At 39.1% G+C, this 24,400-nt stretch overlaps 1 protein-coding gene across 1 annotated transcript in view; it reads left to right on the top strand.

Annotated features, from left to right (window-relative positions):
• The first annotated feature begins 10,260 nt into the window (after positions 1 to 10,260).
• Positions 10,261 to 24,400, top strand: part of rab27b (RAB27B, member RAS oncogene family) — a 67,888-nt gene continuing 53,748 nt past the window's right edge. Inside the window, exon 1 of the mRNA XM_031745650.2 lies at positions 10,261 to 10,393. The gene's annotated coding sequence lies outside the window, so the exon portion shown is untranslated. The remainder of the gene's footprint in view (positions 10,394 to 24,400) is intronic.

Raw genomic sequence — 24,400 nt, 5'->3', positions numbered from 1 at the left:
AACTTTAAGCTATTTGACTCCACACAGGAGCGCCATATTTAGGGGGAAGTTGGGAAAATACTAAGGCCGTGTGACTGACAAGAGCCCCCAAATAATTATAGAAGTTTAGATTATTAAGAAACATTAAACCCTCCGATGTACTCCAGTGAAAAAAGTATTTAACCCTTTCTGGATTTCTTGGATCTTCTTAGCTCTTCAAACAAATTTTAATATTAGTCAAATATAACCCAAGTAAAGAATACACTTTTTAAATGATAATTTAATTTGTTAATGGAGACACCTACCTAAACACCTACCTGACCATGTGTGGAAAAAGTAATTGCACCTTTTGTTAAATCATGAATTCACTGTGATTAGCTACAGTTCCATTCATACACAGGCCTGATTCCTGCCAGGCCTGATAAATGAAGAAATCACAAGTGAAGTGAACTAAAATATCTCAAAAAGCAACACATCCTGCCATCTAAAGAAAGAGCTAAGAAATAAAATCATTGACGTTTATTAGTTCTGGAAAGAGTTGCAAAACAATTTCTAAGGGTTTGGGACTTCAGCGAACCTTGGTGAGAAAATTCGTAACAGTGATGAACCTTCCCGGGAATGGCCAGCCTACAAAAAACCTCAAAAAGCACATCAATGACTCATCCGGGAGGTCAAAAAAGAACCCAGAACAACATCTCAGGAACTGCAGTCTTCACTTAAGGTCAGTGTTCATGTTTCAATAATAAGAAAGAGACTGGGCAAAAATGGCATCCATGAGAGAGTGAAATTCACAGCTTACCAAAAAGAATACAATTATTCTGTTACTTGTGGCATAAAAAAAACCAGAACATCATAACAACAAACATGTTGGTGGTAGTGTGATGGCCTGGGGCTGCTTTCCTGCTTCAAGACCTGGATGACTTCCCATAACTCAGTGGTTCCCAAACTTTTTTTGCGAGGCCCCCCTTTGTTTTACAAGAAAAATGCCCCCCCCCCCCGCAGAAACACACCCTCCAAACACACACACCCATATTTTGCTCCATTGCGGTTTATTTCACACCTCAAACATTTAGTAAACAATTAAGCAAATACAAGTAAACAGCAATAAATTACAGGTAGTAATAAAATATACACTCTTTTACGCTGCGTCCACACCTACACGGGTATTTTTGAAAACGCAGCTTTTTCTATGCGTTTGGGTCTTTCGTCAACACGTAAACGGAGATTTTTTAAAACTCCTTTTTTGCATTTATGTGTGGACGAGGATTACAGAGTTCGCCACGCAATGACAAAGGTATGTGCCTCTTTTCACGTCACGCTGTGCGCCACGCTATTGTTTACATGAGATGAATTGCAGAATGGCAGATAGAGACAAAATACTGTTACTGTTAATCTGACTATCTGCAGGTTTTACACGCTTATATATACACACGCAGTTACTGTCCCTGCATTTAGAAAGGCAGAGGCGTCACGGTGTAATTATTTTACGCATAGTTGTTTTTTTTCCTGTGTAATAATATTCAACATTGCTATCAATACATTTTTCAAAAAATGCCTCTCTGTGCAAAATGGTTTCAAAAACAAAAACAGCTGTGGGATACTGTTTGTCCGTGACTTGGACAGGGGGAACAAATTACGGCAGGATCAGCCTGATATTATTTGTATCCCGCTGTAACTTTACTGTATAAAGAGCTAACATGTCCAAAATGTCAGGGGTAGTTAGTTATTACAAGAAGTGTTTGTGAACTAAAAATCAAGAATGTGGGATACTGTTTGTCCGTGATTTGGAGAGCCCAGCGCTGCTCCCGACGCAGGGAAACTAATTTTGCAGGGGGAGACCTACCTTGGCACTTGTGCAGGTGAAGCCAAAGGAAAGATATGCTTCACCATATTTTCTAGTCTTTGGCTTGGAAGGAAGTTGGTTTGGAAACATATTTGGTGATGCTTCATCTCCTGCTTTGCGTTTGTGTGGGAGCCCCGTCAAAAACCTGTCCATTATGCTAGCAGTGTCCAAGCATTCTTTTCTTTTTTTTTCTTTTCATACCGCCCCCCTGCAATGGCTCTGCGCCCCCCCCTAGGGGGCGGGCCCCACACTTTGGGAACCTCTGCCATAACTGATGGAACCATGTATCTAGCAAAAAATCCTGAAGAGGAATTCCTGACCATCAGTTCATGTCCTGAAGTGCACTAGGGTTATACAACATTACAATGATCCAAAACACACCAGCTTGCCTCTGAATGCAAACATAAATAAATGTAAAAAAAAAAAAAAAAAAAAAAAAAAAAAAAAGGTTTTGGAGTAGCACCATGTGAGGGATTATAACTATATTTTCGTTATGCTTCCACAATGACAATAAGGACTCTTGAATCTGGTGCATAAAATGAAAAGAAAGAAAAGTAAGACATGACAGAGAAAAGAAGGAAGTCTCTCTATTCAGGAGCTATCTTGAAACACTGCTGTGCTCTTATTGGGCAGTTCTAATTCAGCTTGTTGAGTGATGTCTCTGCCTTATAAAGTCTTCATCTAGTATTGACAAAGAAAGAGAAGTGAGTGGTCCTGAGTGAAAATGTTGATTGTGAAAGCACTTGGCTTTCTCTGTGTGATGACGGCGGCACAGAAGTCCAACCCTTCCTCTCTCTCTCTGTCTCTCTCTCTTGTAAGTCTTTCTAAAAGGAGGTGAGGCCATTTTATTGTACAGTGGATAAAAAAAGGTTAAACACTGTATTTTCCAAATAATGACTCTTGCAACAACAACAACAACAGCAAAAATCAATAACCAATGAAATCTTATGGTAAATTTTGTGTCTGTTGTTTTGATGTAGAGTTCAATATGGTTGTATACTGACATTTAGTGGTGGTAACACAGAACTGCAGTTAGTTTTGGTCAACATTATACAGGTTTAGTTTAGTTAGCTTAAGTATAAAAAATATATTGTAACAGAGACTTTAGGAAGGATAAGATTACAAATTGTATTATATCAAATAGCGATTTCCGATGTAGGCAGGATTTTGCATGCCTTTTACATCTCAGGGCTATCATGGCCTGTGGTGGGTGCTTCATTGCTCTGTGACTCCACACCTTGACCACCCATTTGGTGTGGAGTCTTGTTATGTCGTGTGTTTCACCACCAGGCGTTTCACTGTGTGTCATTCATGATATCACTTTTTCAAAAATCCTTTTCTGAGTTATTGAAAGCAAACATCAGCAGTGTTAAATGACTGGACCGTTTTTAACAGTGTTACCGAGCTCAGTACACAGAACTTCTATTCTGAGAATCTGGAAACATGAAAATAATGTCCCAGGTGACCAATCACATTTCTTCTTCCCTATAATAGCTTCCCTAAAATGGTTTATGTATATATATATATATATATATATATATATATATATATATATATATATATATATATATATATATATATATATATATATATATATATACATATATATATAATGTATGTTTGCTAAAGAAACATTAGATGTGTTGTTTGCTTTCCTTTATGCATTCATACCAATTTGCTTCTGTATATTAAAAAGAAAATTTCTAGGTCTTCAAATACACCAATTTACAAGTATCTCATCCTGCATCCTTTCTAATAGTCAGCAGGATGAATGTTGTTTGGCTGAAACACTAAGTCGTATAGAAATCTGTGGGAAAATAGCCCTTTCTTCCTTGATTCATGCTCTGTATATGGTCTCCGTTGCTAGATTAAATTTCACTGAATACAGCATGGTGCTCAGGTTGTAAATCATGATCCCCATTATAGTCAAAAATGAGCTGGGTATGGTTTAGGGCTGGCCTGCTCTGTGATTGCCAAGTATCTATTGTATGACCATTCAGTGTCTAACAGTTTGTCAGTGAGATCCTTGTGCTTGTAACATCTTGTTTTAAAAAGCTACTATAGTGACACCCAAGATGCTCGACTTAAGGTTTCATATTGGAAGTCCTCAAACAAATGAGTGTCGTCATGGAGGCCACATCCATCTTTTATATCCAGGTGTGGTCCCAGGTTTACATACACTCATCAGGAGCATTAATGTCATGGTCATTTTGGGCTTTTAATGATTTCATTTAACTGTTTTCTTTTCCAGGGTGGAATGATTTTACAGCTTACATCTTTAATGACTTTATAAAACAAGAATTGGGCACAAAAGTTTAAATTTTTTTGAATTTTCTCTAATCCACACAGGGTTACAAGTATACATAAATGTTCAGATATATGCATGCACTCCCACTAAATGTCCATTAGCTAGCTGCATCTAAACCAGACACTTTTGGTAGCCATCAACAAGCTTCTGGCACAATCCTGGCACAGTTAAACACATTTTTTTGGCAGAATTGGTAGATTTAACGCTATGGTTTCCTGGCATGCTTACAGCTTTGGGAAGGCCATTCTAGAGGCTAAACTTTAGCATTTTTATCCATTCCAAACGGTTTTGATGTGTATTTGGGACCATTATCCCGTAGAAACCCTTAACTGTGTCCAAGTTTCAAACATTTAGCTGAAGGTGAAGTAAAAAAAAATTGGAGGCAGTCCAGCATCATTATTCCATCCACGTTGTGCAATGTACCTGTACCACTGACAGCAAAACAGCCCAAGAGTATGATGCTTCCACCACCATGCAGGACAGTCGGTACAGTGTTTATAGGTTTAAAAGACCTACCTTTACTCCCCCCAAACATACGTTTTATCACTGTGGCCAAATATCTCAGTCTTTGTCTTGTCTGACCAAAAAACTTCTCCAGAACACATTTAGCTTGTCCATGTGGGATGCTGAAAATTTCAGTTGAGCTTGAAGGTGTTGATTTTGGAGCTGCACTTCTTTTTTGAACAGCACCCTCTCAGTCCACGGTGATGTGAAACTCAATTCACTGTGCACAGTGATGCTGGTGTTCCAGCACTTCCCAGTCCATGGCAGTCTTGAGAACTGGTGGTTACTTGGTTGTTCTTTCACATCCTAACCAATTTCCACTCATCTGACGGTGACAGTTCTTTCCATAGTGGTGACACATGAATAACTTGTACCTATGTAAAGTTGTTTAAACTGATGATCTTGGAATCTACAATTATTTAAAATGGCTCTAACAGACCTTCCAAACTTGTAAACATGTAAATCTAGAGTCTTAGATCTTCACTAAGTTATTTTTCAAGGAATCGGAAGCTGTGATCTTTTTTTTGTGGACTGCAGCAGGTTACACTCGAGTATAGGTGCTTATGGCATCGACCATAACAGGGGCTTAGAACTCTTTATGCTGGTCTTTCTTTCAGTTTGTAATTCAGCAGAGAGTTATTGCAGCTTATGTAAGAAGTGCTGGTAATGGAGATGAGCAGATGTTCCAAGAAGCTTTTCAAGTTATCCTTTTATTCACTGTTTTTTTCCTATTCTTTGACTTTGATGGAAGACCAGGCTCTGATCCAACTATGTCCATATTTACCAGCTAATTAAGCGGAGAAACGTGACATTCTGAATCACATCTCCATGGTAACAATTTGCGGTGGTAAAAAGTTTAATCCTGAACTCAGTCAGCACATGCATGATCACACACACACGCACACACACACACACACACACACACACACACACACACACACACACACACACACACACACACACACACACACACACACACACACACACACACACACACTCTTTCAGTTGAGCACATGCACATAAACCACTATGTCAAGCACAGTCACTGTAAGCTTACTCCAAAGGTCTCTGTATTTTTATTCCCTAGCTCACGTTGTACCTCACACGTTTAGAGACATGTGGTATCCATGACAACGTAAATGCTGAGACTAAGATTTGAGCAAAAGCTAAAGTTGAGCCCAGTAAAAAAGTTAAATGTGTTAGATATTTGTGAAAGGAAGCAGTCTGAGCTCCTCTCCTTAAAAATTTTACTTAGTCAGTTGCACTAAAACACTCTAAATAAAAATATATTGTTTTTCTATACTGTTTGTTTTGGTAAGAAAAAAAAGCCCATCTAAAGGTGTTTTACACCTTTACTGTTTTATTTTGAAAGTGGCTCCTAAACACCTAGCCCTATTGTGTCTCGTGGTATCCTACCTGCACCCGATGAAAAACCCTGAAAACCATAAATTTCACACCTGAGCCTCAGCTCTCGCGGCCGGGTACCAAATGACTCACGGACCGGTCCGTGGCCCGGTGGTTGGGGACCGCTGCTCTAATCCTACAAATGGACTCCGAGCCCTCCATACTGGGCTCACACAGAATCCTGCCTTGGACACTTGAGATTTTCTGCAAACTGAAGCCCACATCAACCTTAACCTGCAGCTTATGAAGAACTGGCTACGCTGAGTTCACAGAGGCTGCAGAGCCAACCCATTATTATCCTGTTGGACCACATAATGCTCCAGATACTGCCTGCAATTGAACGTTACACATACAAAATATTGGCCACATACAGATAACTGTCCTGTTTTTGAGAACTACAAAGACCAGATTTGGTGGATGGAAAGGTTATTGAGAGTGTAAGCTCCATGTTTTAACTGAGCAGACCGCCATTTGAATCATGTTTGGATACTTGTGTTTTTACTCATTGGTTAGATTTAGGCACTAAAGCTTACTTGCTTGCGTTTAAGACAAGTTGTGGTTTAGGGGTTAGGACTACACAATTTCATGCCAGGATGAGGAAGGAGCTGGAAGAGCATAATGTCTATCTTCACCAGCTGCAATCCAAGATGGTTGAGTTACGTATATTTGGTATGATCACTTTAATTCTTAAACAGAGCACAAACTTTCTTAGACAAACTCTCTTGTAATTTCTTTAATTATTCTTTAAATGCTCTCCAAGCTTCTTAATAGACATTCAAAGCTCTTCTTTGAATGTTAGCTACCAAGATGATCCCACACTGATTCAGTTATGTTGAGGTCTGTGCTCTGGGGAGACCAGTCCATGACTGATAGAATTCCATTGTGTGTTTGTGTGCTTATACTGCATTCACACTGTGTTTGGGATGATTTTCATGATGGAAATTAAAATTGTTAATCAGATGTGTTCCAGGAGGTATCTCATGGTGGATCATAATCTGATAGTACTTTCTGGTATTCCATCAGTTTGGTCAGGATTCCCTAACACCACATCTCCGACATGTTTTACATATGGCTGTAGACACTCACTTCTGACCTCCTCTGTACATACTGATAATAATTTGAGCCAAAATTTTGTCAAATTTGGGTTTAATTATTTATTGAAAGCCATCGTTCCACTGAGACCATTTCTGATGAGGCTTCGGTGAACAGTAGATGGATAAACTGAAGGTCCAGATGCATCTGGACAAATTGTGATATCTTTGGCATTTTCCATAGATTCAGCTAACAAACTACATTTTTGAGACAGGCTGCCAGTAACAAAGCCCCTAACATTGGTTATTAAAGGCCAAAATGACTTCTTTGCTAAGTTAACAAAAAGTCCTCTGAAAATGGTCAGGTACAAGGAATGGACTGAAAGTGAGTGAAAAAGCAGCCAATGTCGAAAGAAGAACTGAAAGGCCTTCAGAGAATCTGGAGAACTTTCCTCAAGACCCCTTTAAAAGATAACAAGAAAGTCTTGTTCCTTGGAGCAAAATAAAAAGAAATGAGGCATGTCTCACAACTTTTGCACAGCCCTATACTGTGCACCTGTTTTTCTCTTTCTTTTTTAAATGCTTTATTATTTTTTATTGTTTCGCTTGCAAAAACAAAAAACAAAAAAAAACTTGCAGTATCTCCTTCATAGCTGATTTGTATTGAGATCTAAATTGAATTAGAACTTTTGATATAATCACATATTTAAACAGCATAGTGGTTTAATATATGAAAGATTTTCTTAAAAAAATATTGCCACTAATTACTGATTCATCTTTAAGTTTTGTTTATTATATAACATAAAAAGAAACAAACAAACAAATAAGTAGAATAGATGTGTTTCAACCTGTTGAACATTAATACCAAAGTGAATGAGAAAGTGGCTGTAGGCGCTAGGACCCTGCAAACGCATCTATTTTCTGGTGGGATGAATGTGTATCAACCACGCTCATACCATGGTGCCTTCAAGTGCTGTAGGAATTTTAAAATCTTACATTTCTAAAGGTTTCCTGTAAAAATTAATGATTTTTAAAATTGTATTTATTTTCGGTTATGATGAGTCTTTATTCTGTGCTTTGAGTTTGGAAATTTAAGAACCCACTTTCTCACAGGTACTTTAAACAATAAATGCAATGTGATATATGCATTTAAGCTTGAATAATTCGCCATTATTATGGTGTATGAAGCAGAACTCAGCAAAATTCAGATCCATGAAGAAGAGTTTCAAACATCAAGGGACAACAGAAAAGCCGAGGAACAGCAGAACTGGCAGATTAAAGAAAAAAAAAAATACCAACCAGACTTATGTTTCAAAAGCTTTTCTGTTCACATTATGAGCAGCAAATTGGCTTCCTATTACAGTGCCTCACACAATCTGGAGAAGCTTGTAAAATTAGATATGCTAATCCCTTTTAATCAATTGAAATCCCATGTGGGGCACTGAGCAGTGTGAATGCATGTGTTTTCTTTGAACAGACATCGTCCCTTATGTTGATGTCTTCTTTTGATTTTGCTTTTTATGTTTTTGCTTTCATTGATTGATGTGTATTATTATCATGGAATTCTTTTAAAGGTGACTGTGGTCTCTGTGGCCTCTCTTGTTTAATTAAAGGTCACATGACCCCAAAAAACATATTTTATGATTCACTAATCAAACATTTGCAGGCTCTGTATCCTCTCCTTCCTGTATTTCTGTTAAGGAGGTTGATTTTTATTAGCAGCAAGTCCAGCTTCACTTGTAATGACAGCTCACTGGGAGGTTTTACAAATATCAAACCTCCGCAGGTGTCAACCCCCCCCACCCCTCCACCGCCCAGTGTTATTACTGGAGAAGAATTAGACAGCATCATTTAAAAGTAATTTTTGTAAAATGCTATTTAATTTGATACATTCATAAATACGTAAATACGTCACTGTGTATTAATTAAATAGACTGTGTATTAAAGATGAACATAACCAGTGTAAAACCAGCCTTTGGTTTTCGACTTCACATTTTGGAGACTTAATGGCTGCCACCATATTATTTTTTTGAAAGCAGGTGTTACCATATGTGGAGCAATGTGTGGAGTGCTAAGTTACCAGACTGTAAATATATATATATTTAATGCTGTAAAGTTAAGACTTTTAACATGGAAGTCTTTGGGAATTTACTTGCTTTTAGATTCATTATCAAATGGAATTAAAGAAACTTCAGTTTTTGCCATTTACAAATCCCCAAAACCTGGAATAAATACAAGTCAAGTCAAGTGCTTTATTATCATTCCAACCATGTGCAGATGTACATTACATAGTGAAACGAGAAACATTCCTCCAAGACCATGGAGCTACATATGACATATAACAGACAATCAGCACAGGAATACATAAAGTACAATGTGCAAATGTTGTAAAAATTGCAAAACAAAACAAAGACAGTGCAACACCAGACAGAACAGAACAATACAGACACAAGACAGTGCAGACACAACAGTGCAATAGAAATGTGCAAAAGACGTGTGTGTGTGTGTGTGTGTGTGTGTGTGTGTGTGTGTGTGTGTGAGTGTGTGTATGAGATTCTGCTTGGTAATGACGTGTATGAAGGTATGTGTGTGTGTGTGTGTGTGAAGGCACTGAATATGCGGTAAATGGACTGGTTTTTTGTAGTGCTTTTCTACTTTTACTGGAGCGCTCTTTGCCTTGTTCACCTATTTACACCAATTCATACAAGCATTTTTTGTAAACTTTAAGTATCTTTTTATATCAACATTATCAAAGTGGACTTTCATAGTATAGTTCCAGAATGATTTGCCTAACATTTATTGTGTATTTATGTCTTTAATATTATTGGCATAAATGGCATTCCATATTATGAAACCAGTATGTTGTATTTTTATTATTGAGTGTTCTACCAATAACCTGTGCTTGTTATATAGAACATATCACATAGTAATATCAAAACAAATTTTTTTTGATATTTAGTCACAGTATGGGCACATCGATGCACGTCTTAGCCAAAGTATGAAAAATCAGAGGTTACAGAGAGTCCCTGAAAGCAGCTCGATCGTCTATTCTCCACCCTAAAGGAAGCCGTGCGACATCCATCAGACTCGCAGGACTCTCAGAGGTACTCTCGAGCTGTCCCCAGCCTGTAGCTCCAACAAACAGCCCGCTGGGACATCACGCTGCGCTCCGGGCAGGCTGCTGATCTCTGCCCGGATTTAGCCCTCGAACAGGACTGTGGGAGCGATGCGACGTCTCGGAGGAGGAGGAGGAGACGAACTGGCCAGGCAGCAGCAGACACCTGAGAGGAGGATCTGAGTTTGTTTCTGTAACGTCAAAGAAAGGTGAGTGGCAAAAAGAAAAGAGCGGAATGTTTCCTGCGGGCTCAGCTGGTGCCTGGCGCAGACGCACGTTTGCTTGTTGGTGTTCGGTGCGTGTTACTTGTCGTGTCCAGCATCGGTAGCAGGCAGGCGGTATGAGTCATAGCCCCGGCGCAGGGCTGCTGGAGGATCTGCTGAGGAGCAAAGTGTCTGCAGCCTCCAGACCAACAGTCTGTTATCAGCCCACTGCACATGCAAAGCGCTGCACATCTACGCCATTTACGCAAACGACTCTCGTGCATTTTCCTCTTTGGAGTCCGCGTGCACTGTGATCGTACTTGGAGTCTGCGTGGGTGTTCACGCACGTGCATTTAAGTGACGTGATAGCTGCTTCACCTGACAGGCAGGTGTGTGAGAGTGAAATTCAGAAATGCTGCATTAAACTTAAGGTTTGAAGCTGTGCTTCCGGTAAATGCGAAAGATAAAGTGATGTCTTGCACAACGGTGCGGCTCCAACTTTACGGCAACAGTTTGTGTTGAACCTTTTAATGTGTTGGGGTTTTTTTTGTTTGTTTGTTTTTTTTCTTTCTTTTTCACAAAGCAGTGGCCTGCTGAAGCCACCAGAAAGCAAACCACAGTTTGGTGCAGCCTGCAGAGAAGACTCGGTTTCTGAAAGATTATTTTAATTAATTATTCTTGGCTCTCTATGATGTCACTTTTGGCTCTGAGCACAGAAACCTCACCCACCTGCTGTTCAAACCTTCTGTTTGCCAGGGGCACTCAGTCAGAGGTAAGGGTAGCCGTGAAGGAATATGAGCTAAAATCAGAAAGTGTAAGTATAAGATAACCTGGCAATATTTACGTATTAGAATCAACATGGAATAATAGATGACCATTATTAACTGGAAAGTTACGTGTTTGCATCTCCGCTGTCTCTCTGAAATATTATTTAGAAATGTATTCCTTTAAATCTAATCGTACCATTGTAGCTGAAGAATAACAGTCTCCGCAGGAATCAGCATCAGAAATATTTATGGGGATTATATCAGCGTGTGATCGACTGGCAACCTCAACTGAAGTTTACTCCCACCTATTGCCCTATGACAGCTGGGATGGCCTGCTGCATTGTAATCATGCATGTAGTAAGAAAGTGCCTCAAATGGTTCAAGAGTAGCAAGGTGACGTACAAGTACCAGTCCATTTACCGTTTATTCTCTGTGTTAAATTTTTCTCTTTTTCTGTAATGGAATTTAAACAAAAGTTAATCTTTTATTATTAAATCCTGTATTTAAACAGGTAAGCTAACTAAGATTGAGATCTCCTTTTCAAGAGAGGACTGTGCATAAAAACATACACATGCAACATTCAAAAACTGACACAAAGAGCTGCACAATTAAAGGACAAATGCATTATACACACAAATGAAGACAAACTCATACAAGAACAGTTGTAGATAGACAAACGTAACCCTACGGAGAATGCAGCTTAATAGTTCTTTAGAGCTTGTTCAATTTATAGGCAGCAATGAATCTGAATCCAGTTTTCCCAAGTTCAGTGTGAACATGAGCTACAGATGAAACCTGACATTGTAGGTACTTTATTTAAATTCAGTCAAGGAGTTGAGTAGGGCTGCCACGATGAGTCGACTAGTCACGATTACGTCGACTATCAAAATCGTCGACGATTAATTTGATAGTCGACGCGTCATTTGAAGCTTTGTAAGATCCCGAAAGACGTAGGAATCAGCAGTAGGATTTAAGAGTGTAATAACGGAATGAAACAGAAGATGGCAGCACTGCATGTACAAGGATGCCAGCTGCCGTTAAACCCCCGAAGAAGAAGAAGAAGCAGTGTCCGGTATCGTAGTTGTGTCCAAATTCAGGGGCCACATCCTTCAGAGGCCACATTTGTAGGCTGATTACGTTACAGCAACGCGACGAAGGCTGTCCAAATTCGAAGGCTCCTCCAAATGCGGCCGACAAATGCGTCCTTCATTTCCCCAGATTTGAAGGATGGGTCGGGTGTATCCTTCGTGGCCCAACCTATTCCAGGATTCATACCGCGGCACAGCCAATTCCAGTTTCCAACAATGGCGGCAGCTAGTTGGTTTTAATATTACTCTTATTAATCTTTCTGGGTCACAAAATAAACTTTTAACATATTTTCAGGTGAGAAGGTAGCTGTGTAAACTTCAAATATCTGCTCGGTTTATCAAGACATCACATATTTGCAGAAGTGCTCTGTTTTCGGAGACGTCTGTTACCCACCAGCTTGATAGCTAGCCGGGGTTCAAGGCTCACTAGATCTGGCAAGAACAGCGAACTCCCGGCACATTGTTTTCAACCCCCCCCGCGATCTTTCACTACTCAGGTTAAACATGATATATAAGTCACTTAGATAACTTAAAAATTTTATTGTTTGGCTTTTTTCAGTGTTTTATTTGTTCCTCAGTAAATCAGTTTGGCTGAAATTAAAGTTTTTACACAGCTGAATGAACGTCAAACAGAAAACTGATTAAACAGAAGTGTGAGATGGTCGAGAATTTACTCCAGTGTCCTGTTATATTTTAGATAGCAAGGAGCAGACGGCTGAGTTTATTAAACACCAAGACAATCTGCAAATTTCATTAAAAGTTCAATAAACTGTCATCTTGTCTTTATTTTAGTTAGCACATATTTTAAACACTTCAAGCTGTAAGCTAATGATAGTTATAAATAAGGTATAGAAGTCTTGCTGACTTATGCAAACAATTAAAATTTTTTCATTTGCTTTAAATCCAGGTAAATTCACCTAAGTTGAAAACGATATTTCATGGCCACACACAGACGAGGAGGTGTGACAGTAATGAGTATTTTCTTCTGTCCCATAGGTGGACTCGGAGTCTTTGTTGACTCATAAATCAGTTTGTAAACAAAGACGGAAGGAGCAGAGGTAATTAGCGGAAGCAGCCTTTATTGGATGGGTAATGCGGTCGCCATCCCCCGAGCTGCTGGCAGCTTTATTGTTTCTGCAGAATGAATCCAAGCTGATTTCTTGCTGATAGACTCATAATGGGAATTACAAATAACATCTGACTTGCCGGCCTGTTATCTGTGCTGGTGTTAGTGTGCACACTAAGGGCCTCGGCTTCCTTGGAGTTGCTATTCATTTGGTCAAATTTCATAAAAAGACAAATTAATAAAGACGAATGAGGCAAAGGGAAAAGTTGATCTTTGGTTTTGCTGTCAGGTCTGATGTCATGTGAACTACTGATACGGAAAAACTGGTCACTGAATTTTTAATCTTCAACGAAGCCAAGCAATGCCTGTGTATGTCTGTTAGCTAACCCTTCTTAGATTTCAGTAATTCAGCTGAGGGGTAAAATGTGCAAAGTAAATTACAGTATGTGTAGAATTTCACTGAGGATATTAATCCCTAAATGTGACCACAGATCAGCCGTGAGTCACAGAAATGCCAAAGTGTGACATGTGGGTGCATGAAATATGCTTCTGCAAAGGGAGGCTCTGAAACTGGGACATGGTTAAATTCCATTTACCGGATATGAATAAAACGGGGATCTTTTACAGTTCATGGGAAGATGACATGACAGCCCGTGCGTTACACTCCACGTTTGTGCAGCGATTCGTCTGTGACAGAAGCTAATGAGTGAAATATAAGATTAATCATCTGGCACATCTGAGTTGCAAAAGCAAACTTGCATGCGTTTTAGAGGCATTTTGCTATTTCACGCTCCATTATTAAGTTGTGGCGTAAACTCTTGATCACAAGCAGCATCTACAACGATCAAGCCCGTTATAAAGATTTAAATGAACAATTCAGACTTTAAACATGACAGTTAAGACAGTTAAGAAAGAAAGAATCTCATCACTTTTCATTGTCCTAAAGAAGTTTGCATGACATGAAATTGTGTCACCATGAGACTCAGTGCTAGGGTTGGACGTTTTGGTGAATCTATCTGCTGCTAGCAGCAGGCTAGGTTATTTTTTTTTCCTATTGTATTTAATGGCCTGACCTCTTCAGAATTCAGCCTGCTAAATAAATAGTAGGTAACATGTAATAGAAAATGTGAGCGTTCTGAGAAGCTCTTGTTTGAGAACAATTTTAGAAAACTGTGTGGTTGTACTTCCTCAGCATTTAAAAGCCTGCGCTGTTCCCACTTGATGGATTATTTCGAGGTTGAAAGGCATCCTTCTTCTGATTGTTTTGTTTAGGTCAGTGTGTAATAATCCTAAACTGGTGATTGCAGATATTTTTTGTACCATAAAGTGTTTTCCGTGGTTGGCGTCTTTGAAAAATGGTCGTAATAACATATCAACCAGCCTGAATCCATGTGTCTCTCTGTGGAGAGACACATGAGTGTGATTGTTCTAAGTATAAAAATGCATCTGAAGCATAGAGGTCTGTGGATTTGTGTACAGAAACCTTTAAATTCATCTTGTTGTCAGTGACCTGGTTGCTCACCTGTTAATCACAGTTTCTGGGTCAGTAACATGAGGATTGTGTAGTGGGAATTTTTAAGGTGTCAATAAATCCTCATTTGGACAAATGGTTTCTCTTACCTGGGCAGACTCTTAACCTGCACGACTCACAAAGTATCCTGACTGAATCTGAAGCAGAAATTCTTTGAAAGTGGGTTAAGTTGTAATTAATCAGGTTTTTCATGTTTGTGTTTTGTGCTCTCCTTCATTAACTTCTCTGTATTTTAAAGTCTCAGTTAAAATGTGCATTGCCACACCAAACTATTCTCGTGCTCAGGGGCTCAAATTCTTCAGTTTTACCAAAGATGAGGTCTCTCAGAGGTCTGCAGGTGCCATGATCTGGATCTCTCACTCCTAACCCTACTTTAGATTTGAAGAGGCAGCACAGTGGCTCAGTGGTTGGCACTGATGCTTAGCAGTCAAGAGAGTCAATGAGGTTAAAGCTGTTTCCCTGTAGGCTTTAATAGGACCAGAAATTGCTTTCCAACCACAGGCATTGCCACCTGGTGTCCATTAAAAGCAGTGCTGGTTTAAGGCACTTAGATATTGGATCTTTCACTCTATCTGTAGTGTTCTTGGTCCTTGGATGGGTGTTCTCTGGAAGCATACAGTTTCTCCTGCTTTTGAACAAAACTCAAGGTTTAGGTTTTCTCTGGTCCTACATAATTTCTGTGTTGCTGGTTTGAGGTAACGATCATCTGGAATTGCAGTCGGATTAGACTGATTTCCAGATGTACAGGCTCATGGAAGTTTCATGCCATTTCCCGAACTGTATCAGCAGCTTCTGTTCTAAAGTCTGAAAATGCAGTTGGTACCTTTGAGGTTTATTCAGGAAGAATAGGGGTGCTCACGTTAGGTGTTTTGCTGTGATGATTCACAGTGACCTTTTGCCTCCAAGACAGCCTCCCTAACCACTCTGCCCTTTCCTTCTGGCTCTCTGTCTTTCTCTGTCTCTCACTCCCTCCCTCTCCTCCTCTTCTTCCTCCTGCCACCCACCTGCAGTGTATCGACCAGAAACAGCAGGATTCAGCCTTCCTAAGATGATTAATGCATAGATAAGATTTCCACTTGATAGCAAGGGCCTTGCTGCAGAAACACTCCTCTTCAGGTCGAGCATGGTGTCTGCGTGTTGGCTTTCCTGAGAGTATGGTCTGTCAGGAGAATTAACTTTTAGTTATACAAATGTTTCCTGGCAGAAATAATCTAGTTGAGTTGAAGCTCAGTTGCTGGCTGGAGCCAAAGATCCCACGTTTATTTTACAGCGTTAAAGAGCTGACTGGCACACCAGACCTGTTATGAATAATTAAGTGTATCTCTGTGATTTATCACAAATTTATGTGCTTATGATGCACAGAAGCACTTCAGTTTTATTTTTACTTTAGAATTCCAGTTTGTTCTCTGGACCTTCCTTTGCATAAGTCATCTGCTGCATATCAGAGACTAAATGACTCACACACCGAAGGGCTGCAAGGCTTGAGGTGCAGATAGCACAGGGCTGAAAGTGATTACTGTTAAATATCCTTGGGATGCCGAATCTGCCTTCACTGTATACATTTTTATCTTTTAATTACTGACTCAAAAGGCATTTAAATCTGTGTACAACAGTAGTTCCCAAATGGAGTGTTATGGCACACTGGTCTGCCTTGAGGCGAGTCCAGGTGTACTGTGGGATTTTGTAAGTCATACATTATTGCACAAAATGTTATGAAGGAACTTTTAATTTATTGTACTGTATTTTGCAGGCACTTGTTTCCTAATAGCCTGCAAGCTGTTAAAGAAAAAACCTTGTCATAAGGAACCCATGTCCTTTTGTGCAGTGACTCGAGAGGCAAAAATATTAAAGTGTGACACGTCAAGACCCTGAGAGATGGTCACGAGGATAGAAAATTTATGAGTGGAGTGGAAAATCAAACTGTCAGTAGAAAACATTGTGAAGCTACTGGTCTATTGGAAGTCAAAATCTCAGCCCGAGTGTATCATCTGCTGAGAGGAGCTGATGGTAGGAAGCAAACTGAAGAGGCACTAGGAACCCAAACATCCCTACTGAGAAAAACTCCAAAAGAGTGCTGACGCTGAGGCAGCTTTTTGTGAAAGTGTCTGATAAGGCCGATGCGGGCAATGTCGATACCAGTGAATCACAGATATGAAAAAGTGCGCCTAAAAGCCATTTGGCTTTCCCTTTGGTGTGGCTTGGGCACAAAATGTGTAGAAAACCATTGAAGATGCCACCAAAATGATCAGCCAGCCTGAAAAATGTTCTATCTGGATCCACTCACACACATGCACACACAAACAAATGCTCGTCGCCCATTAAACCTGTCCAATGGTTGTCTGCTTAAAGCTTCACTGACTTGCTGGTCAGCTCTCCTACTAACACATTAAAATATAGTCCAAAATGCTGGTGGGTGACTGTAGCTCAGATGGCAGAGCAGGTCAGCCACTATTCAGAAGGTCGGTGGTTTGATCCCAGGCTGCCTCCCGGCTGCATGCCAAATATCCTTGGGCAAGATACTAACCCCATGTTTGCCTACTGGTGGTGGTCAGAGGGCCCGGTGGCGCCAGTGTCCGGCAGCCTCGCCTCTGTCAGTGCGCCCCAGGGCAGCTGTGGCTACAATGTAGCTTGCCATCACCAATGGGTGGATGACTGAATGTAGTGTAAAGTGCTTTGGGGTCCTTAGGGACTAAGTAAAGCGCTATACAAATGCAGGTCATTTACCATTCATAAATCTTTTTAAATTTAGTTTTTCATTGACTGGCTGTCTATCGCCGTGCTAAGACTTTAGAATTATTAAAAAAAAATTAAAAGTCTGATCTCATTTTCCGCACATGGACTAAGGTTAGACTGGGACGCTAACAGAGGACTTCTGTATATCTGACAACTTCCACTTCTGGATTTAGGCAATCATGAGATGGTCAAGAATGAACAGAACTAACTGGAGCCTGCAGGACACCGGCCCTCGAGGCCTGGAGTTGCCCACCCCTGAACTGGAGTGTTGTTTGATGTGTACACCAGCGTTATTATGGTCTTGTATTTCATAAATGTTTAGTTTTTATTACTTTCAGTGTTCGCTTTATTCCCAGAGGCAAGATTTAGGAATATCAGTACACCTATAACAAGAACTCAGACTTCTAGAGCGTCAAACATGTCTATTAATACCTTATCAGGAAAGATCTAATAACTTTTTATGAAAATTAAAAACAAAAAAAAACTAAGAATGTTTCTTCTATTTTTAGTTAATTTTTCAAGTTCACAAAATCATTTCAGTTTCACTTTTTTCTGTGACGACGTCTATTTTTCATTTAAAATCTTTTATTTTAGTTGACTAAACTTGACTTGTGTTGTCACATCTAGTTTTAGTTTTTAGTTTAGTTTTACTTAACCTTGGTATAAGCAGTTCTGTGTTTTCAGTGTATCAAAAACACCAACTTCCTGTGTGTTGTAAAATCTAATTGATAGTAAAATATACCTGATTTACTTAATTGAATAGGAACCTGCTTATGCTAATATTGCTAATATTTAAGTTTCTTTTCTTTTTTTTATCATTAGCTCTTTAGCAGGATGGTTTTAGTGGTGCTAATATTGGTTGGCATGACCATTATTTTAAATGCTGGTGAGTTTAAACACATCATTCTGTGGTTTGAAACAGACTGAAAATGTTCACATATTAAACACAAATCAACATATTCAGAAACGGAAATAATATTTTGTTAAAGCCGTACACGCGATTAATCTTTCTGCTTGGGTGTTTTAATGGCTGTATTTGTAGCTTGATCACAGAGAAATACTGTAAGTAACTGAAGGCTGTTTTTTTTACTTTGGTGACACATTAACAAATGTTTAATGTGTCTTCCATTAAGACGTGAGTTGGATGTGCTATACTTTAAAATTGGTTGCAGCTGTTGTATTGTGACTGATTAGCAGCTGTCAGGGACCCAAGTGAATGTAGACATCTGCTTTTTGGCTCAAAACATCCTTGAAACGTAACATTTTCTCATCTTTTCTCTCTTGTGACTGACTGAGCTCACTTGATTAAATTCAAAACAGCGCTCCCTACAATGCCATATTTTACAATTATCAACGCAGTTATTAGACTGTTAACTGATGCAGTTAGTTTAATAACTGGTAAATTGCCTTTACAAATGAAAGAGAAAACAGTAAATTGGTTAATAATGAAAACTGGTGCCAGCAACCAGTCAAAAACCTGTGTATAGTTAAACTCTCTGTAGTTTTTGGATTCGTCTTTTGGTTTGAGGATAAAGATGCTGTGACACATTCAGGTTAACGATTTGATCTCAAGGGTCTCGCTCGGTTCAGCCAGTCAGTCTGTATAATTTACAGCCGGATAAACAGGAGGGTGGCTGTGGGAGAAGGAGGATTTCAAAGGCATGGGATGCCAAACATGGACTACCAGACATGCACAGAATCTCATAATATCTGAACAATGTTTATGCTATTTAAAAACAATTTTACAATATTGTCCTCACCAGAAAAATTAAAGTAACTGCACAAACTGCTGCAAGGTTTATTTTTTTAAGTGTGGAACCTGTGAGTCTCCTTTATTGAGATGAACAGCGATCAGATACAGATTCAACACTTAAAGGTTCCAGATGTGGTTTTTATCTCCTTAATTTCCTCTAAATGAATAGAGAGCAGGCCACATCTGGCTGTAACACTTATCAGTTAGTTTTCTGTTTGCTTTTCAGGGTTATGACTTCTCTTCAGTCACATCTTAGTTGCTCCATTTTTAAATTTTCACGGTGGTGTAAAGAGGTCAAATTCTGGAACTATTGCCATCGTCCAAATATATGGTCCTGACTGCAGAAGCTGAATTATTGGTGACAGTGTTTAGTGCCGGACTGACTTGCTGGTCAGCTCTCCTACTAACACATTAAAATACAGTCCAAAAAAAGTTTTTCTCTGCTTTAGGCAGAGAGATGGAGGCTGTACAGACTGAAAGGGTAAGAACAGGAAATCTTTGGCTGACTGCAGGATCTGAAAGCACAAAAGAATCAATAATGAAGACTGTTCTTCTGGACAGTAAATCAGCTTGGCGGTACATTTTCTCCTTGCAGCTGCCACTTTTATCCTCGCTCATAAATACCGGGATTACAACTTCTCATGATGGGGAACTCCTTGCTGGGTAGTGCCGTTTTTAATGATTGTGGCTAACATCGATTCTTATACTAAAGAGGCACTACGTTCTCTGAGGCTTACGCATGATATATAGGTGTTGTTTCTCTGAGCTTGCATTGTAGCCTCCACCCATGAAACCAGGTAGCATCTCACTAATTTTGACCGATTATTCAATTAATTGTGAAATAATTTTGCAGGTTAAACAATAATTAATACTTCTAGCATTACTTTAAAGATAAAGGCATTTAAGGCTTAAGCCATAACACCATGAAGCCATTGTAGCTGTGGCATTGTGTGATAGTGACAGTACTGCAACCACATATGTAGGTAAAACTTCATTCCAAAATGAAAGTCATATCTTATTAAATAGAATGTGATGTGAAACCATTGATAAAGATCAAAAACCCAGCCCAAATGCTTCTGCTAAGGTCACAGATCACAAGAAAGGTCATTCCCCCCCAAAAATTCATTTAAAAAACATCTCTAAAGCAACAGGTGGCAATATAAGCCTAACCTTGAAGAAATATAGTGCCACAAACAATTATATTAGATGAACACCACTGTTGCGAGAACACCTTTGATGTTGTCTGCATGTAAATGCAAAAAAATGTTTTTTCTAAAATCTTCACTTTTGAAGGATTTCTTCCAGAAGCTCAGTTTTGAGTCATCCAAAAAGCTGTTTATGTGTGGACGAAAACCTAAATGCATAGAAAAGGCTAGGTTTGCCAAAATACCCGTGCACCTAGGGATGTAGCCAAGGAGTCGCCTCCTGCTGGCCATTAGAGTGAATTTGCTCAGTCTTCAGAAAGAGCCTATGTCCATGTTTTATATTCAGAGCAGCACTTCTTTTTTAGACCTCACGCTGCTTATGTTTCATAATAATCCCTGTAACTGTGAACATTATTTAATACTTATTAGAAGATGAAAGCATCGTAATCAACAAGGGAGCCAGAGAGCTGAGGTCATGTTTTTTTAGATCAACTGACCATGAATTAATAAACCATAAAGTAAGGAGATATGTGACACTGCCAAGGATGCTTGTGGGACTAAACACAATCTCTACTTTTCTTTGTCTCTTTCATCTTTCATTTGTTCTTGCTTTGCTTCTTTATGCCTTTCATGTGATAGACTGTGTTGGTTTGCTGCTCGAAAGTCTGAGGCTAAATTGTCCTCTAACAACCCTCCTCCGCCTTTCTCTTCTCTGTTCTTCTTCCTATACACGCCTGTCTGTCAAACAAGGGCTTCCTCCCCTGCAGGCTGGAAATGTGTTTTTTTTTTTTTTTTTTTTTTCCCCTTTTTCTTCCTATAGCATGCTTGAAAGGTAGGGATTTTTTGCACCAAATGGACTCAGAGATGTGGGCACCTGGAAGCAGAAGGTCTAGAAAGCATTTTTAATGTCCTCTTGTTTTGGGGGAAACCTTGACATTTTGATTTTTCTGCACTTGTTTTTTTTTTTTAATATATTGCCTCCCTGCTCTCTCCACTTTGACAGGCAGAAGTCAAGCCTGCAGAGTGGTTCTTTATTAAACTCTACTGCCTTGACATTTTATGATTGGGTGCCATCTATTTTTTTTTTTCTCTCTCTCCCTCTCTCTTTTTTTCCCCCCTTGTGACTGTGTGGGAGGAAAAGATGTCAGTTTTGGCACTTCAGTAGGACACTTCTGAAAATTTGGATTTATCTTTCTTTAATGACACAGCTAAATTGAGCCAGAAGATGATTAAAAATGAGCGCAGAATGTAAAATGTCTAAATCGTCCAAGAACTGCCTTGAAATTTTAACTGGAGCTGATTTTCCTTCTCATTAGTCAACAAACCAAGCTCATGAAGAAAAAATTAAATTCATTGCTACCTATTGTTTTTGCTTCATGTAGTTTAAAAAGAACTGAACAAGGTGCTAGTTAAATCTTCACCTTTCACACTGTCACCTTGCCTATTACAGCCTACTTGTTAATGTCTTAAACACTAGCTGGAATTTATGAGACATTTTTCCAGAAAATAATTAGATATAGGAGAGACTGTAAATATTGCCTACTTGAAGCTTATGAAATCTGAATTTTTAGTCCTCATAAGTGACAACAACATTTGTACAATGTTAAATGTCCATCACAGCTCGGGCCATGAACACAAAAGCCACACGTACCTTAGATTGTAATGTTTTGTTGTGAGTGGCATCCAGTCAGAAGACAGTTGCATCAAAGCGAATCATCCAAAGAAACCACTAAGTTGACTAAAATGTTAATATGTAACCTGCTGTTAGGCACCATGCTAACATGTTTTACCAAGTTAAAAAAGAAAAAGTATCAAAATGGTTAGTTTGTAGCTAAAAGATTCATTATTTTATGTGAACAATATTAACTGTAATTCATGTCCCAGTGTGGCCTACGTCACATTAATGCTTAATTCTGTTTGCGCCTTTTGTGGGTGGATGTGCTGTGTGAACAGCAGCTCAGCTTCAGTTTCCTGTGATAAGGGATAACATCAAGGCTGAAAGACAAACCCCTTGACGTGAAGCATGCACATTAATATAGTCTGATTCAACTATCCACAAAAGCGAAATTTGGATGTTTGGCTAACCTACTAGCTAATAAACTAAGATAATTAATATACATTTAATTTAAGGCTACCTTAAACAGGACTTCTTTTTTTTTTTTATACCAGTGCTAGTATCAATTCTCTTTAGGTTTCATTCTTTATCAGTTTCACTAGTGATTCCTGTTCAGCTTTAAATGTAGAAAAAAGGTAGGTCTACACAGATTTTCAGCCTCAAGCCAACCATCTTTGAGTCAGAACGAAGTTCATAAATGGAGTAGAAAAAAACATGTATGTAACTCAGGTGTGCAAAAAACTTGCTTTGAGTCTGACATTGTTATTTTTGTGATGGCAACTTGTTAGAAAAATATACCAGCATTGATGAAAGGAACTGATAAGCTTGGAAGCAAGTCATCCTGGTGGATCACTCTAATGTGGTGCTGGTTCTAGCTGGAAAATTGCTCTTGGATTAGAATAGGAGTGAAAAAAACAAAAAACAAAACATCACGTTGTTTTTTTTGATATTCACATTCTGATACATCCAGTGTTTTAGATGTTTTATGCTTAATTTTATTTATTCTTCAATGTTTTTGGAGTCTGTATTTGACAGCTAAGCAGCCTGAATCTTTGCTGTAAAAGGAAGAAGCAGATTAGAAACTAATTGAAGCTTATTAATAATGAATGTAACCCGCAGCAGTGGATGTAGGGTATTCACAGAAATATCACACTGGGGGTGTGTGTGTGTGTGTGTGTGTGTGTGTGTGTGTGTGTGTGTGTGTGTGTGTGTGTGTGTGTGTGTGTGTGTGTGTGTGTGTGTGTGTGTGTGTGTGTGTGTGTGTGTGTGTGTGTGTGTGTGTGGACATCTGTGCTTACTGCAAGTTTGTATTCTACCAAGCTTAAGTGCAAGCTACTGTGGTTATGAATCACATGACCTCCCTGCAAGCTTGCAAGAAATAAATCTGTGAAGCATAATTGCTTACAGTGTTTCTTTCATGGTGCTATATATCAGAAAATTGTCTTTAAGTTCATGGTAATGATTCAGTCATATCACTGAGTCTTGGCCATAATAAATAGTAGATATGTAGTGAAATATGAACAGCACACTTCACTTAGAGTGAAGTAATTATTATTGCAGAAGGCTAACTGTAAACAACAATATATTAATCATAATCTAAGAAAAATTGAGGTCATATTCAAATACAGCCATATCCTGCCACAGCAATTGGTTCTTATCAATAATTTAATGCCACTGGAGCCTGATGTAGCAGTCCTGCTGTCAGGTGGCATGCAGCGTTCTTCATTTCAACTTGAGTAGTTCTGTTTCACCTCCCGCTTCATCACTTTGTGGTTAAAATTGGGGCGCTACCACAACGTGCAAATTGCCAAACATTACTTTGCACCTCTGCAAAGACATAGAAGCCAGTTCGATAGTATATTTGTGCCAAGACTGAGTATTTTCCCACTAGAATTTGTTTTCTGGCAGCAAGGGCAATGAGATGTGTGTATTTGGAGTGGGAATGGGTAAGAATTTAAGATATTTTTGAATAGTCACTATTTGGGGCACATTTCAAGCAATGTTTCAGCTGATAGAAATTATATATACTAATAAACTACAAGATTAAACCACTTGCCTAATACTGTGCAGCCACAGGAACGGTGAATGGTTAAAGGACAGAGGAGGGTAGGAGATGTCCTGTGGCGTCTAGATGTTCTCAGTAGATTTTTCCCTGTGGAGTGGGTAGATGCTATTGTATTTGATTCTTGGGGGTTTAAATGCTTGGTCAACATCTTGCAATTGGGGATGTCACATTACCATACATAGGCTCCTTTTCATTAAGGTTTGAAAGTTATTAAAGTTGTTTTCAATCGCTACCATGATGGTGGCAGACA

The sequence above is a fragment of the Oreochromis aureus genome, linkage group 7 (assembly GCF_013358895.1).
Source record: "Oreochromis aureus strain Israel breed Guangdong linkage group 7, ZZ_aureus, whole genome shotgun sequence".
NCBI lineage: Eukaryota > Metazoa > Chordata > Actinopteri > Cichliformes > Cichlidae > Oreochromis > Oreochromis aureus.
The sequence above is the reverse complement of the archived record's forward strand: the minus strand, read 5'-3'. Positions and strand labels throughout refer to the sequence as shown.